This window comes from Macrotis lagotis, chromosome 1 (genome assembly GCF_037893015.1).
Source record: "Macrotis lagotis isolate mMagLag1 chromosome 1, bilby.v1.9.chrom.fasta, whole genome shotgun sequence".
NCBI lineage: Eukaryota > Metazoa > Chordata > Mammalia > Peramelemorphia > Peramelidae > Macrotis > Macrotis lagotis.
This window is the reverse complement of record NC_133658.1, coordinates 53813522-53829287: the sequence shown is the minus strand read 5'-3', so window position 1 is coordinate 53829287 and position 15766 is coordinate 53813522. Positions and strand designations below refer to the sequence as shown.

General features: G+C 37.0%; 2 long non-coding RNA genes across 2 annotated transcripts in view; one reads left to right on the top strand and one right to left on the bottom strand.

The window, feature by feature from the left end:
- Positions 1–15766, top strand: part of LOC141498324 (uncharacterized) — a 343106-nt gene that overhangs the window by 200692 nt on the left and 126648 nt on the right. The window lies entirely within an intron of this gene.
- LOC141513367 (uncharacterized) lies at positions 10925–15726 on the bottom strand. The gene is made up of 3 exons (XR_012475777.1): positions 15629–15726; positions 14460–14609; positions 10925–11095 (listed from the first exon to the last, which is right to left on the bottom strand). It is a non-coding gene; the product is annotated as an uncharacterized LOC141513367 (long non-coding RNA).

Here is a 15766-nt window from a genome sequence, read left to right as displayed (position 1 = left end):
TGTAATATTCATTTTCTCATTATTTTTTAGCCAGTCAGAGTTGATTACCACTACCTAAGAACACCTATTCTTTGAAGGGCATATGAACTGTGAACCCACTTCCATGAGTGTTTTTTGTTTTAAGAGAAAGCTAAATAACCATCCATTTATTAATGAATGTATTGACCTTATTAATAAAATTTAAGAAATCAGAAATTATGTCTCTCAAAACTTTTGACTCATCACTGTTCCAAAATTTTTTGGCCTCTGGACCTTTCTCTCTTCTTTCAAATTTTTGAGGCTTCTCACTCAACTTCCACCAAAGAGTTTTTGTTTATGTGAATTATACTATATTAATATTTACTTTACTAGAAATTAAAACATTTAAATGATATTATGAAAATTAGTTATGACCTCAGAGACCTCCTGAAAGGTCCCTAGGAATGCTAAAAGGTCCCCAGAATGCTCTTTCAGAACCACTGGGATAGGTGATATATATGCATTGTTTCCTCCATTAGAATGAAATAATAATAATAATAATAATAATAATAATAATATTTTGTTCTTCATTCTCAATGAAGACCATGACATTAGGGAGGTGAAGCCATGACAAGCACATGAATTGATTTTGAGTAAGGGGGTGCTATACTAAGTCACCAACCTCACTTTCTCTTCCAGAGCCATCTGGATCCAGTCACCAGATATGAATCAGGATGACTGGGGATGGCTGTGGATGCGAGGCAGTCAGAGTGAAGTAACTTGCCCAAAGTCATACAACTAGGAAGAGTCAAGTATCTGAGGCTGGATTTGAACTCCCTTCCTCCTGATGCCACAGCTCCACTGTGTCACCTAACTGTCCTGTTCATTAGAATTTAGAGTCCATGAGAGTGGGGATTTTCTTTCAGTTCCCCAAGTGGTGATTTGCATGCATTAATTAATAAATGCATTTTAAAATTAAAATTTATTCTTTAATTAATTAATGTAATGAATTTAATGAATACCTCTTTCATGTATTCATTTATTTATTTAAATCCATCCTAAATTAGGCATTTAATTAATAGAGCAATCCTTTCACCTAAGATTTTGCCTAAACCTTGGTTTCTTCATTTATAAAATGATACATATATTTTTTCCATTTACCTCACCCAATTACTGTAAGGATTAAATGTCATCACATAAGAAAAATTATTCTACAAAGTGTAACATTGGAATAGAGACTGTATCTTGGATTTCATTGACAAGAAATACCTAGATGAGGAAACTCCACCAATACAGTCAGTCACCATTTTCCATATAAGGTAGTCTCAGAGATGTCAAGCATACAGACTGCCACAACACTCCTAAATGTGATTCAAACTAAATTAAAATGTCATTGGGAAATATTTTTAAAAATAAATAAAAATACAATGAAACATGGATAAAATTACATTTTAAACTAAGTCAATCTGTAACCCACAGGCATTCTTATGTATAAATTAGTGAACCCTCCCTCTCATTTCTATTTGAATTTGGTATCACTAATTCAGAGACCTTAGAGCAGGAGTAGGGAACCTTTTTTTTTCTGCTAAGGGCCATTTGGATATTTATAACATCATTCCTGGACCTTGCAAAATTATCAGTTTAAAACTTAACCTATTATATTTGGTCAAACTGTTAATTAATTCACTTCTAAAAAATTCCTAGATTTATTGAATTTTGAGTCCTACCTGCTGTTTTCTGTATTAAGCACCAGAATAAATAATATTGTTGACCTTATACAGACCACTTGGATATTTCCCACCCCTGTCCTAAAGGATTAATGACTTTCCTAGGGTCACACAGTCTCATGTATCAGAGACAGGACATATTCATGAAGCCAGATCTCTGTCCTCTCTGCCTTTCAAACTGTGATGTTCTACATACATATTTATCACTGTCATTACTATTATTAGCATCCTCACTACCTTGAATTCATGTGCAATCTTTTGTCTTTCAGTACTGCTTCTAATACCTTCACTAAATCCTGTTTTCCTAATCAGTAAGATAGGAATAATAATAAAATCTCCCCACTGGGATTTTTGGTGACAACTTTTTTAAAGCTGCAAAGGTTGTAAAAATATGAACAATATTGTTCTTGTTCAGTCATGTCCAACTTTTCATGACACTATTTTGGGGGATTTTCTTGGTAAAGATATTAGAGTGGTTTACCATTTCCTTCTCCAATTCATTTTATAAATGAAGTCAACAGGGTGAAGTGACTTGCCCAGGGTCACAAAGTTAGTGTCTGGAGTCAAATTTGAATTCAGGTCTTCCTGACTGTGAGTCTGGTATGCTATCCATTGTGCCAGCTAGCTGGCCTATGAGTAGTATTGCCAGTACTAAATGATTAATTCCACATTAAGTTCCCAAGGAGTTTAAAGGAGGAAAATGGACTGGTCAAGGGAGAATTCCTAGCAGGGGGAAAATCTGAGCCTAGGCTTTGAGCTAACAGGAGGGAATTCTGGGGAGAGGAAACTTTATGCAAATATACAGAGATGAAAGTTCACTGAGATGTTCTGAATAAATTGTGTGTTGAATCAGGAGGTTCATCTTGGGGGGAGTAATTGGAGATAAAGTAGTAAAAATTGTCTGGGGTCAGATTGTGGAGTCTTTGAATACTGGGCTGAAGAATTTGGACTTTAGCCTATAGGGAGGAGAGTCTTAAAAGTTCAGATTTATGACCAAATGTTTTGTTCCTCAAAGAGAAGAAGCCAGGATATCACACAGAACTTCCTCATGTCAAACTGGCAGAGTACCTGGGAATTCTCTGTTGTATGTTTTAATTTTCCTTTTATTCATGAAAAGTTACCACTGGGGGTGGCTAGGTGGTGCAGTAGATAGAGCACCAGTCCTGGAGTCAGGAGTACCTGAGTTCAAATCCGGCCTCAGACACTTAATAATTACCTAGCTGTGTGGCCTTGGGCAAGCCACTTAACCTAACCATTGCCTTGCAAAAAAAGCCTAAAAAAAAAGTCATCACTGCAGCACATCCCTGATATTCTTTCCCCTAAATCTGCCCTTCCTCCCTATTGATAACACTACCATCCACCCACTCAACCTGACTGGAAAATTATGTAATTTCCTTACATTGTGATGCAATGTATGATTAATTTTTGTCTTTTCTATCCCCAGCACCTTGCATGGTGTTTGGCACATTGATGATGATTAATAAATAGATGTTTGTTGAATGAATGACTTGAAGAAATGTAATCTCCACTATACCATCCCTGACAAAGACCTTGAGCAAAAGAAGCCCACCCACCACCTCCAGAGGTGATTTTGAGTGGGTATAATCAGGGGCTACAGGCTTAGTCATTCAGAGACTATAAGGTGGGTGCTAGCTTGTTGTGTTCATTTATGCTTTTGGTGATTCACCAAGTTGAAAGAATAAAGTGGGGAAAGAAGCAAAGGTCCCTTTCTAAGCACAGTAAAGTATCAGCTCTATCATCAGGGTAATGAGCTTGGTTTCCTAGTGGGAACATATATGACCATATAATCATGTATCTCTGCATGTAGTAGGTGGGACCTGACACTTAAGTGAGATACTTTAGGGAGCACATGGGGCATCTAGGTGGGCTCCATATCGAGTACCGGTCTCAGACACTTATTAGCTATGTGACCTTGACTCTGATTGCCTTGCATCCAGGGCCATCTCCAGTCATCCTGATTCCTATCTGGCCACTGGATCCAGGAGAAACTGGGGCTGGTGACTTAGCACAGCTGACCCTCACTCAAATCCAGTTCATGTGCTTGACATGCCATCACCTCCCTGATGTCGTGGTCTTCTTTGAGAACAAAGGATACAGTATCATCATAGGAATCACATAAATATAAAATAATTTGCAATGCTTTTGACTGTGCCTCTTGGTACAGCTGTGCTTTAAATAGCCATTTGGCATTTTGTGGGACATAGTTCAGTACATGGAAATCATGAATAGAGAACCCTTGGAAGTTATGGGTATGGAGCCATGGCCAAATCACTGGACCTCTCATGGCTACAGGTGACTCTAGGTCTCTAAGTAATAGAAGAGATGTTCATTTGTTTCAGCAGAAGATATTTTCACATTGGGAATTTCAAATAGGATTGATCACTTACTGAAGCTGAGGGCTTTGTGTTGGAGTTCCTTCCTTTGGCAGCAAAGTCCTCTCCAAGTGAGTAATTGCATATTAATTTAGCACCTGCACAGAAGAAGAAGAAGAAGAAGAAGAAGAAGAAGAAGAAGAAGAAGAAGAAGGAGAAGAAGGCTCCACATGAGACTTCCATCTTCCAATATGATTAATTAAAGGATTTTCTTCGCATATGACTACACAGGAGAGGAATAATATAACTTCAAATCTGGGTCTGAGTTGGGATGGTGGCTTGGCATTTCCCAAGATAGCTACCCAGCTTTCCCTTTTTGTAGAGGAAAAAAGCCTATCTTTGATATACATATATATATATATGTATATATATATATACATATATATGTATATATATGTATATATACATATATATATGTATATATATACATATATATATATGTATATATATACATATATATATATATATTAGGGATATACTCTTCTTTGAAAGATTGAGAAGTTTTTCTCTATCTGAGGCTGACTAACAAAGAGGATGTAGAGGATCTTATCTATGATCTCAGTTCCTTGGGATCATCTGAACCCAGATGGTGTTTATCTATGAAGGTAAGATCAGAGAGGTGAGGAGACTGATTGATTTCAGAGGGGGAAGTTAAAAGAAATCAAGATTCAATTAAAACCATATAGATATTGAAGACAGGATAGTAGCCAGTTAATATTGGCATGGCTTCCCAGGGAGTTTTAATATCTATCAAGGTATTATTCTAATACCTCTATCAAGGAGGGAAAGGGGCTCGCGCTCTCTCTCTCTCTCTCTCTCTCTCTCTCTCTCTCTCTCTCTCTCTCTCTCTCTTCCCTGTACAAATGAAATCACAGTTCTGGACTAAAAAGATATGTACAGTAGTTTAGTCAACTATCTAATATGTAGTCTACATAAGAGGGCTAACCCCTCCTCACTTCCTACATGTAGTTCATTTCCATTATTTATTTTTTTCTTGGTCTCTAAGAGAATGTATCCACATTTTCTCCTCAATTACTAAAATTGTAAAACCTTTCCCATTAATCAATTATCTTGGAGCCTCATCCCCAGATTATTAAATATTATTCATTATTATTAAATAAACCAAAGAAACCTCTTTTTCTGTAGTTCATCTTGTTTTTTATAGCAACACTGATTATCTAAGCTTAAATATCAAGTTTTCTGCTATATAGATTATTTACAGTTTAATAAATTAAAAGATATAAATAATTATATCAACTGTGAAAAAGAACACAGCCTAAGTTACCATTAACCATTGTTAAAACTGCTCATTTTTTTTCTTAATTGTGAAACATAGTCCCATCATTCAGCTCTTTCAATATACCAATTAAAGTGTCTTTACAAGAAATCTTCCCATATAACTTTGTTTTAAAAAAAAATGAGTTAAAAGAATTCTCTTAGGAAAGAAGTTCTTTTTAGTCATTTCTTTCTGTCTGTGCATAGTTTCTCTCAACCTATCAAAGTGAGCAGTCTCTCCAGAACAATAGTTAAACTTTTAGTCTCCTTACAGACTCCTAAGGGATAAGGAGTCAAACTCTGGCTGTCTAAGATGCCATTGTCTCTTAAAGACATAGAAACACTATCTATAGCCTCTGCAAGGTGAGTTATTAAAACTATTCAGAAGTGGTATGGTGTAGTTGATAAAGGTGTGATCTTGGGGGGAGGGGAACAGGAAAATTGGATTCAAATCTTATCTCTAATATATGATGTGTGATCTTGGACAAGTCATCTAATCTCTAGCAATACCTTAAGAGTTGCGATATAGTATGGGAAGAAATCTCCACATTGCAGAATTTACAGTTCTACAGATACTCAGTAATTTATGGAATTCTTTATGGTTATAAATTTTCTGTGCAGGGTCTCATTTCCAAAACTTTTGTCCTTGTTAAAATTCTGGCTTCTCATTTATGGCACCGATTTGATTTTGGATAAAAAGTAATTATTTCAAGAGAGAGCTGCTTATTATTCTACTGATCAGCCAATAAATATTGGTTGCCCATCCATACCACATTTTAACTCCATGTACAGATGATTTCACTAGTGTAAGTAGTCCCTTTAAGTGTACACAGCAAATCCAATTGTGTCTGCCCGTCCTTTGAGACATCTACCCATGACCTCCTGTAAGTTCAATAGAGGATAACCAGCCAACATGCATGGGATATTCTTAGATTTCTCCTAGTATAACAAAGATAGTAGAGAAAGTTAGGGGCTGCTCATCAATTATGTCACTCTCTTACCACATGACTAAATGCATTGTATTTTTTTTTTCTCAATCATGCATTTCTTTTTTTGCTACTGATGTTTTTTTTGTAAGGCAATGGCGCTAAGTGACTTGTCCAAGGTCACACAGCTATATAATTATTAAGTGGCTGAGGTCAAATTTGAACTCAGGTCCTCCTGACTCTGGTACTAGTGCTCTATCACCACCTAGCTGCCCCTCTCCCCACAATCATCCATTTCTGTAAAAACATCCTTTACTCCATGTCTTATACAGTTTCTTAATTATTGTATATTACAATCTGCTATGCATCTTTCCCTTACCTATGTAATACTTTTAAAAAATTACTCAGAATAAAACTTTAGAAACTGCAGCATTAGAATATTCTTTGTCATATAATGTTGTTAGGCTGTTAATATTAAAAAAGGTTGGCCTTTGCTTCTGAGATAAATCTGGAGTTAGCAAGGAAGCTTTGCTATTTCCTGAAATCAGTCTAATCTACCTATTTATTTGCTGTCATAGGGGGCTAATATTCTATGAATAGTTCAAGATGATTGTCTATTGACTTTTTTTTGTAAAACTTTACATTTTTCTCCTATCCTTGGCTTTATTATTTTTCTCTTATTCCTTCCCTCCCTTCCTCTCTCTTTCTCCTTCTTTCTCTTCCCCCTCCCTCCCTCTCTGTCTCACTTTGTCTCACTCTCTCCTCTTCATCCTTACCCCACCCCACCTAACCATTTCACCTAATAATGTTATTTGAATGTTCGAGTAATCAGAATTCTAAGACAATAGCAATGTTAAAGGATTGCAAGTTTACATTCTAGACCCCCAAGCAAAACTTTGCAAAGAATCTTTAGAATCCACCAACCCAGTGCCCAGTTTGGCAAGAAACATACTGTCATGAACCCTGGAGACCATTCCTTCCTTTCAGTTTATAAACAGCCCAGAAATACTTATATTCTCTCTCCAAAAAGTCTCTTTCCCTAGAGGCCTGTATAGTCCTCCAGACTGATAGTACTGCTTCCAGACTATGTACTGCCCCAGAGTGCTACCCCCAGAGGTCAAGCAGCCCACACATCTTGTGAGTTTTACCATCTTCAGAAATCTATAAAGTTTTCCAGGCTTATAAAATGGCAATGGATGCACTTTCCCCTCCCCACAACACCCAAACAAGAAGGAAAATAATTCAGAGTCTGTAGAGTCTGATCCTTCCCTAGACTTCCACAATCCATATGACTCACAGTACCAGAGACCGACAAGTTCTGGTTGTTCTTTTACATCATTACTGTTACTCATCTTTGGTCAGGCTAGGACTTTCTCTTATTATCCCAGGGACTGCTGACTAGGTCTGAAAAACATCTGTGAAATCTTCATTTAGGTCAAAGTTTCTGCCTCCCTGTCATCTCCCTTCTTAGTTTTGGGTAAGCCAATGTGGTTCCTGGAAGGGGTATAGAGTGTAGCCCCTCATCTCAATGCATTTTCACTATTTGTTGTTGTGGTTGGCATTTTTCAGTTGTGTCCAACTCTTCATGACCTCATTTGGTATTTTCTTCACAAAAATGCTAGAGTAGTTTGCCATTCTCCAACTCTTTTTACAGATGAGAAAATTGAGGCAAAGTTAATGACTTATCCAAAGTCATACAGTAAGTATCTGGGGTCAGATTTGACCTTAGGAAGATAAATCTCCCTTATACTGCAGGCCAGCATTCTTGTTCAGTGAGCCACTGTGGATTTTCATTCTCTTTTGTATCAAAGTTATTTGTGCTATGAGTTTTGTCAATATTTTGATCAGAGCTCTGAGGTCTTGCAAAGTTGAAAGATATCTTAATTATCAACTCAAATTTATTAATGTGCGCACCTAAATCATTTTCCTGCAGAAAAAAAAAAATCTTCGATGGTTCACTATTGCCTCCAGGATAAAATCAAACAACTCAGCCTAACATTTAAGGCTCTCCAAAACTTCCCTTTCCAGGCTTACTTCACATGACTATCTTCACACATGTGATGCTCCCCCAGTCTGGACTATTAAGTTGTTCCCTCAATAGAAGATTTGCCCTCCATTCCTGGAATAGAGAAGGGAAAGAAATTGAAAATAAAAAGAAAAAAGGGAAGGAAGGAAGGAAGGAAGGAAGGAAGGAAGGAAGGAAGGAAGGAAGGAAGGAAGGAAGGAAGGATGGATGGTTGGATAGACGCTTTCTTTGGAGATGGATAGTATGCTTCATCCTTAGTCCTTTGGAATCATCTTGGATCATTATATTGCTGAGAATAGTTAATTTATTCACAGTTCTTCACTGTACAATATTATTGCTACAATGTTTTTCTGTTTCTGTTCACTTCACAATATATCAGTTCATGTAAATCTTTCCAGAATTTTCTGATATTGTCCTGCTTGTTTTTTTTTCTTTTAGCATAATAATATTCCCTTGCAGTCATGTACCATAGCTTGTTTAGCCATTCTCCACTTGATGAATATACTCTCAATTTCCTTTTCTTGATCACTCCAGAAAGAACTGCTATAAAACTTTTGTACAAATAGGTCCTTCACCCTCCCCATTTTTTGATGTCTTTGGGATATAGAGCTAGCAGTGGCATTGCTGGGTCAAAGGGTATATACAACTTTTATAGGCCTTTGGGCTCTTCCTGCCTTTCAGAATCATTATCTTCCTTCAAAGCCTAGCTTAGGGACCTAACTCCTTAAAGCTTTCCCTGATTTCTCTCAGATGAAAGGGATTGCTCCTGCCCCACCTCTTCATAGAGTAATCTGGCAGGATCTGTCTCGGGCCCTTTTGTTTTCTACCTTATAGTACAGTTATTTATGTCCACATCATATCTCATCTTCACTTTTAGAAGATTACAACTTCTTTGAAATCAAGACAATTCAATTTTTAGTTTACATCTCAAGGACTTAACATATAGCAGGTGCTTGGTACCTGACAGATGTTTGTTTAACTTAATTGGGCATCAAATATTTGCATTCCATACAGGGGATTTGTATTCTTTTCATGTCAGTGAGTCAACAACAATTCATCAATGTGCCAAACACGTTGTGATACATACTGGAGATAAAAAACTGAAAAGGAAAACCATGATCCTGCCTCTCAAGAAGCTTCTATTCTAATATGGGGTGAGAATAGGGTCAAAGACAATCTACAAATGACTATGTTCCTATAAGTTATATACTGTTTGATTTCAAATTCAATTTGGAAGGAAAAGATTGGCAGTGGGAGGAGAAAAAAGTGGGAAAAATCATCCTGTGGAAGGTAAAATTTCAGTTGAATCTTGAAGGAAGCCAGAGAAGCTGAGAATTTGGAGGTGAGGAATGAGAGCATTCACAGGTGTAGGGGAAACAGTCAGATATAAAGATGTGGAGTTGGGAGATGGAGTGTCTTATGTGAAAAGACAGAATGTAGAATGCTTTGTGACCAGTTCCTTAAAAAATGATTTTTTTAGCTAGGCAGCCAGATTTAGGTTCCAATTTGTGCTTTTTGTAAAAAGCACAAATAATTGATCTGGTTGGGGGAAAAATCCATGAGCTTCCTCAATATTGTGCTGCTACCAAATGAGTTGGTTCTCTATTAGCTTTGAAAACTCAACATGGAGGCTCAACTATGATCCACACAATGACCACTGACTTTAAGGCATTTTATTAGTAACATAATTTTGATTTGCTGGAAGATGATCTAAGCTTAGCTCTCATTTAATCCACCCCTCTCCTTTATTATAGTTGAAACATCTTAGATCCAGATTAGTAGTAATGGTAACTGTCATTTATATATCAATTTCAAGATTGCAAAATGATGTACATATATATATATATTATATGCATATAATATATATATATATATGTATCTATAACTCTGGGAGATAAATACTATTCTTCTCCCTATTTTCCAGATGAGAAAACAGAAGCTGAGAGTTTATTTGCTCAGGTTCATTCAGCTAATTAATGAGTGAGGCAGAATTCTTCCTTATTATAAGTCCAGGTCTCTAGTTAAATGATTTATCCCTAGTCATACAGGTAGGAGTAAAGTGAAATAACTGTACTAGATAGATAATGTTTGGACTCTATTCCAACTCTAAAATAAATATCTTATCTCATGATAAGTAACAGAGCAGGAAAATCATAGTCCAGTCTTTTGACTCAAGTCCAGAGCTCTTCCCTTGGAATTATACTCCAGCTTTCATAATGACATAATTCTTGGGTAGAACACTTACTCAATATCTGTTCACTCACTCATTCATTTATCTATTCAACAATTATTAAGTGCCCATTGTATCTGGAGTTCCAGACTAGACTTTAAAAGCTTAAATAAGACATGGCGTCCGACCTCTTGAAACAAGTCTAGTGAGTATCTAAGGTGAGAAATTGAACTTTGCTTGCCTCTAAGAATTTGGATAGACATTTCAAAAGCATTTCTCCAAGATGTTTGAATCTATAGGAAATATGACCCCAAATGACTTTTCAGGAGGTCAGGGAAGAAATCAATGTAATTTGCTTCACTACTTTCCAGACTTTCCACAAAAAAAAGGGGAGAAAAGAAAATGTATCCTGGAAAGAACTAACCAGAGAGAGTTTACTGTTGGTTCTACTAAATATGTTTATATTGAATTCTCCAGCATTATTGAAGAACAACATCCTGGCAGATGTTAGGAATAAATCATATTTGAAACAAATGAACCTTTGATCTGGAAAGTTTCAGCAGGAACTCGCCTCCTTCCATGGAATGTCTGAGATAGAGCTTCTTAGAAAGGACTAAGGTCTTGGGGAAAAAAAGAAATCTGGGTTAAAAGATATCTAACTTTGTGGTTTAAGGCATTTTACGTTAAATTAAACTGATGTCCAATTGAGAGAAATAGGATTTCAGATTCAGCACAGCTGAGCCAAATTTCAGGCTCATCATCACACTATAAAGTATTATATTCACTCACCACACAATAATCTTACCATTATTCTTTACTGGCACATTTCTTTAATCAATGATAACCCTTTGTTCATTTATTAAACTAAGGGACTGGTTGGTCTCTAAATTCCCCTCTTGCTCTGACAAGTTCTAATCATTTAACATTCTGTGTTCTAAGGTCCCCTCCCAGTTTTGTCTTTTGTTCTCAGATCCTCCTGGTATAGACAGTATTTGGTATAAAATTCTGGTATTTTCTTTTAGGTCTAAATTTGTTGTGTCTGACTCTTCTTGATTCCATCTGAGGTTTTCTTGGCAAAGATATGGAGTAGTTTACTGGAAATCAAGTCAAATAGGATTGTGACTTGCCCAATGTGACAGAACTAAGTAAGAATATGAGATGGATTTGAATTCATGAAGCTGAGTCTTTTTGATTTTAGGCTTGGTGCTCTAGCTATCCTGAAAGAATCTCTTAAGGTCATTCAGAAAATAGCCAAAACATCAATACCTTTTAGAAGAGGACCAGGGAGACAATATTATATGAACCTATATCTGGGTTGGAGATCTTTGAGTCAGATTTCATCATTGATGCAACTTCTCTTACCTAAGCAGGTCATTTATCCTTATTCTGAGTTATTTATCAGTCCCAAGGCATTTCCTGGGCGCCACTCTCCCCTGTGTTGTTTTCCTCATTGGAATATAATCTGCTTGAAGTCAGGGACTGTCTCACTTTTAAAATTTTGTATCTAACCTCATATTTGCCCCAGAGTAGGCACTTAATTCATAGATTTGCCTTCATTTGTTCATCCCATATCTAAAGCCTATCATCTCTTTATTAAAATGAGGCATGCATGCCTCATCATCAGAGCTTTGGGAGCCAAGTCTGATTGATAGATCAGTCTAGGTTTTGATGTCTTTCAGTATTGTTTTCCTTTACATCATATATAATATATTGTTCTTTTGGTACAATTTTTGTAATTTGCATATAAGTATCTAAGGACAGTTCATATAAGCCTTTCCAAGTTTCTGTGAAATCTTTATTATATATATATATATATATATATATATATGCATATATGATGATGTTTGTCCTTAGTTCTCAAAGAAAACCATGACATCAGGGGAGGGGATACCATGACAAGTACATTCTTTCCCCTGCAGAGTTATCTGGATCCAGTGGCTAGATATGAATCAGATCAACTGGAGATGCCCTGCAGGAGAGGTAATCAGGGTTAGGTGACTTGACCAAGGTCATACATCTAGTAAGGGTCAAGTGTCTGAAACTGAATTTGATCTCCTGTCTTTCTGATTCTAAGGCCAGTGGTCTATCCACTGTGATATCTAACTGCCCTTAATAAATATATATATATATATATATAATCATTTATATGCCTATGTATACTATATATATATATATATATATGTATATATGTATCTAAAACCCAGGGAGCGGACTGATCGTGTTACAAATATTATCTCATTTGACCCTCACAGCAACCCTGGGTGATAGTTTATTATTCCATTTTACAGATGAGAAAGGTAAGCAACAGTTAAGTGATTTGTCCAGAGTCATTCAGCTACTTAAGTGTCTGAGGCTAGATTTGATTCTAGTCTTCCTGACTTCCTATCTAACTGTATGCAATACGTGTCATTTTATGGATCTCCCCAATATGTTTAGCTGTCTCGCAATTATTTTCCATTTTTATTTGATCCTCGTTATTTTCCATAATTATTTGATACTACACAAAATGTCACTGATAGTATTTTGGTTTGTAGAGGTTCTTTCCTTTTGTCTTTGATCTCCAAGCTGTTTCCCAGAACAACCATGCTAATCCATAGTTCTGCCAGTTTATTCATGTACCTGTCTTCCCATAGTTCCCTTAAACTTGATTATTGTGTTCTTTTATGAAGTCACCTACTGATCTACCATTAGTAGGATGTGTGTGCTTTTACGTTATTTTTCTCCCCAAATTGTGAAGACTTTAATTTCAGGCATTGAGAAGCTCCTCTCAAGTTCTTTTGCTGACTAGGTTTTTAGTTTGTTACCAGAGGGTGGTGCTGCCAACTTACGCATTTAATAATAAAACTTGTGACTTTGACCTCCTATTGCCATATTCCAATCAGCTGAGCTGATTTGAACATGATGATCTCTTTTAAAAGACAAAGAATTTTTGTCTTCTAGTGGCCAGATGTTTCAGGATATAGAGTTGATTCCCCAAGCTAGAAGAATAATGAGTTCCATAAGATGACTCACTTCAACACCCTGAAGATTATTTTCTACCTAAAGGAAGGATATGATGTAGGACTATATTGTATTTCTCCTTTTCAGTTTCTCCACTGTCAATGGGACACTTTTATCTCAAACTTCAGTTACACTGAAAATTACTAATACTTTATATGGGCTAGCAGTAGCAATGATAAAAACAAAGAAACTACCCCCCCCCCCCAAACCTGGGATCTTATTATGCTTATGTTTCCTTCTCATTTTTTTCTTTGGGTAATTACTTATAGTTCACTTTCTTGAATATGGAAGGTAACTGCTACCTCTTCTCCCTTTCTTGTCCCCAATCTCATTGTAAGCTGGGTTAGGTCTTGAAGTCTATTGCCCAGACTTTTAACTAGCAATAGTTGTACCCAGAGGAGAAAGTGTACCCCCATATCAAATGACTGTGCACATCCTTTTACAACTAGCTCCATCCATTAAGCCCTGGATTGCTCTGTCCACCTCCTGCCCCAAGGGTCCCATATCCACTATGGCACTGGCACTGTATGAAGACCTTCCTCCCCCTATCATTGTACTTTCACAATGGCCTATAAACATGGTGGGTTTGTGTTGTGCGATTACTTTTGGGAATGGGATGATGCCCAGCATTAGCAATGATGTTGACATATAACCTATGGCATATAACAAATGTTGACACAGTCCACCATCCATGGCTCTCTGAGTTTCTGACTTTCCTCTACATCAAGTGAATATGTTTTCTGATTATGATCTAATCCTGTGGAAAGCAAAGAATTATGGAAATGTTAATTGTTATTAATAGGAGTAATGCTAACATCAACAACTGATTGGTTCATTGATTTCCTGGGCTCTTGGTGGTCTAAGCTGGATTGGAAAAGTAAGATTCTTTTGGAATTGGTTGATTTAAACACAGCTGTTAAAATTCTAACTCTGAAAAAAACAGCTGTTCAGCAACTGACAAGTTCAAGAACTTAGACTACTTACCCTTGAGGACATCAATCAGTCCCTCTGGTCCAGAGCCCCATAATCATTTGGCATCATGAAGCTGTTTCTTACAGCTCTGGGGATGGCCCATGCACCATCCCATTCCTGGAACTTGGACAGCCAGGAGGATGAAGATGAATGAGGCTAATCCTGTTGGCAGAATAAGGAGATTGTGATAGCCCCCTCCTGGCCAAAATCGCCCATGACATTGCATGAACAAGAGTCCATTCTCTTCCTGTGAGTAGAGGCTTAAGCTCTTGCCCCTTCTCACCCCACCATCCTGGGTGAGGCTCCTTTTCCAACTGATCAAAACTCAGACTTTCTGAGTCATTAACTCTTGACCCAGTAGGATCCATGTCTGGACATCTTGTTACAGCCTTTCTTCCAGCCTTGGCCTCCTATCATTCCAAATAACTGATCAGACAGTACTCTTTTTGGATTTCCTTGGACTGAGGTACTGAGATTTCTGTGACTTGTACCTTGTGAATGGGAAACTGAAGCCCTGGAGAGTGCACCAGAAAACTTAGATTCAGGAATCTGAGATCTTGGTCTTAGTCACCAGCAGAGTCTATACTGGGAAACAGATTTGGTCATTCAAAATCCTTTATTTAGTTTCTGTCCCTAATTTCTTTGCTGAGGCCAAGGACATGGTATTCTGATCATTTGTGAGGTGATTTATAGGTAGCTTTTACAGCTTACTACACTAGCATAGGTCTTTTTTATTTAATTCAGTGAAAATTTTACATGATAAGATGCTAGACACACAAAAGGGGGAAAAAATGAAAAACAATCTCTGCCCTGAAGAAGTTTATATTCTGGAGGCTGGGGAAGGAGAGAGTATCCCAGAAGTATTTGGGTAAGTATAAACCTAGAGGCAGCTAGGTGGCACAGTAGATAGAGCTTCAGGTCTAGAATCATGAAGACTTGAGTTCAAATCTAATCTCAGACACTTACTTGCTATGTGACCTTGGTCAAATCACTAAACCTTACTTAACTGCAGTTTTCTCAACTGCAATATAAACTGGATATTTTTGTAAGCTGGGGGAAAGAAGCCCATAAATGAGAAAAGATTGAGGATAAGAGAGGGTCGGTAACCTAGAATTATATGTACTCTACCTTTTCTCTTCAAGGCCGCCATACATACATATACACCACACCCAGTTTCTCACCTGGACATTTTTCCCAAATTCATAATGGACATTTCCAGCTGGATGTCCCCATAAACCTCTCAAATTCAACAGAACTCAATATTTGCCCCTTAAACACACTTTATAGTTGAATTGGGTCAAGATTGAGAAATTTGAAGA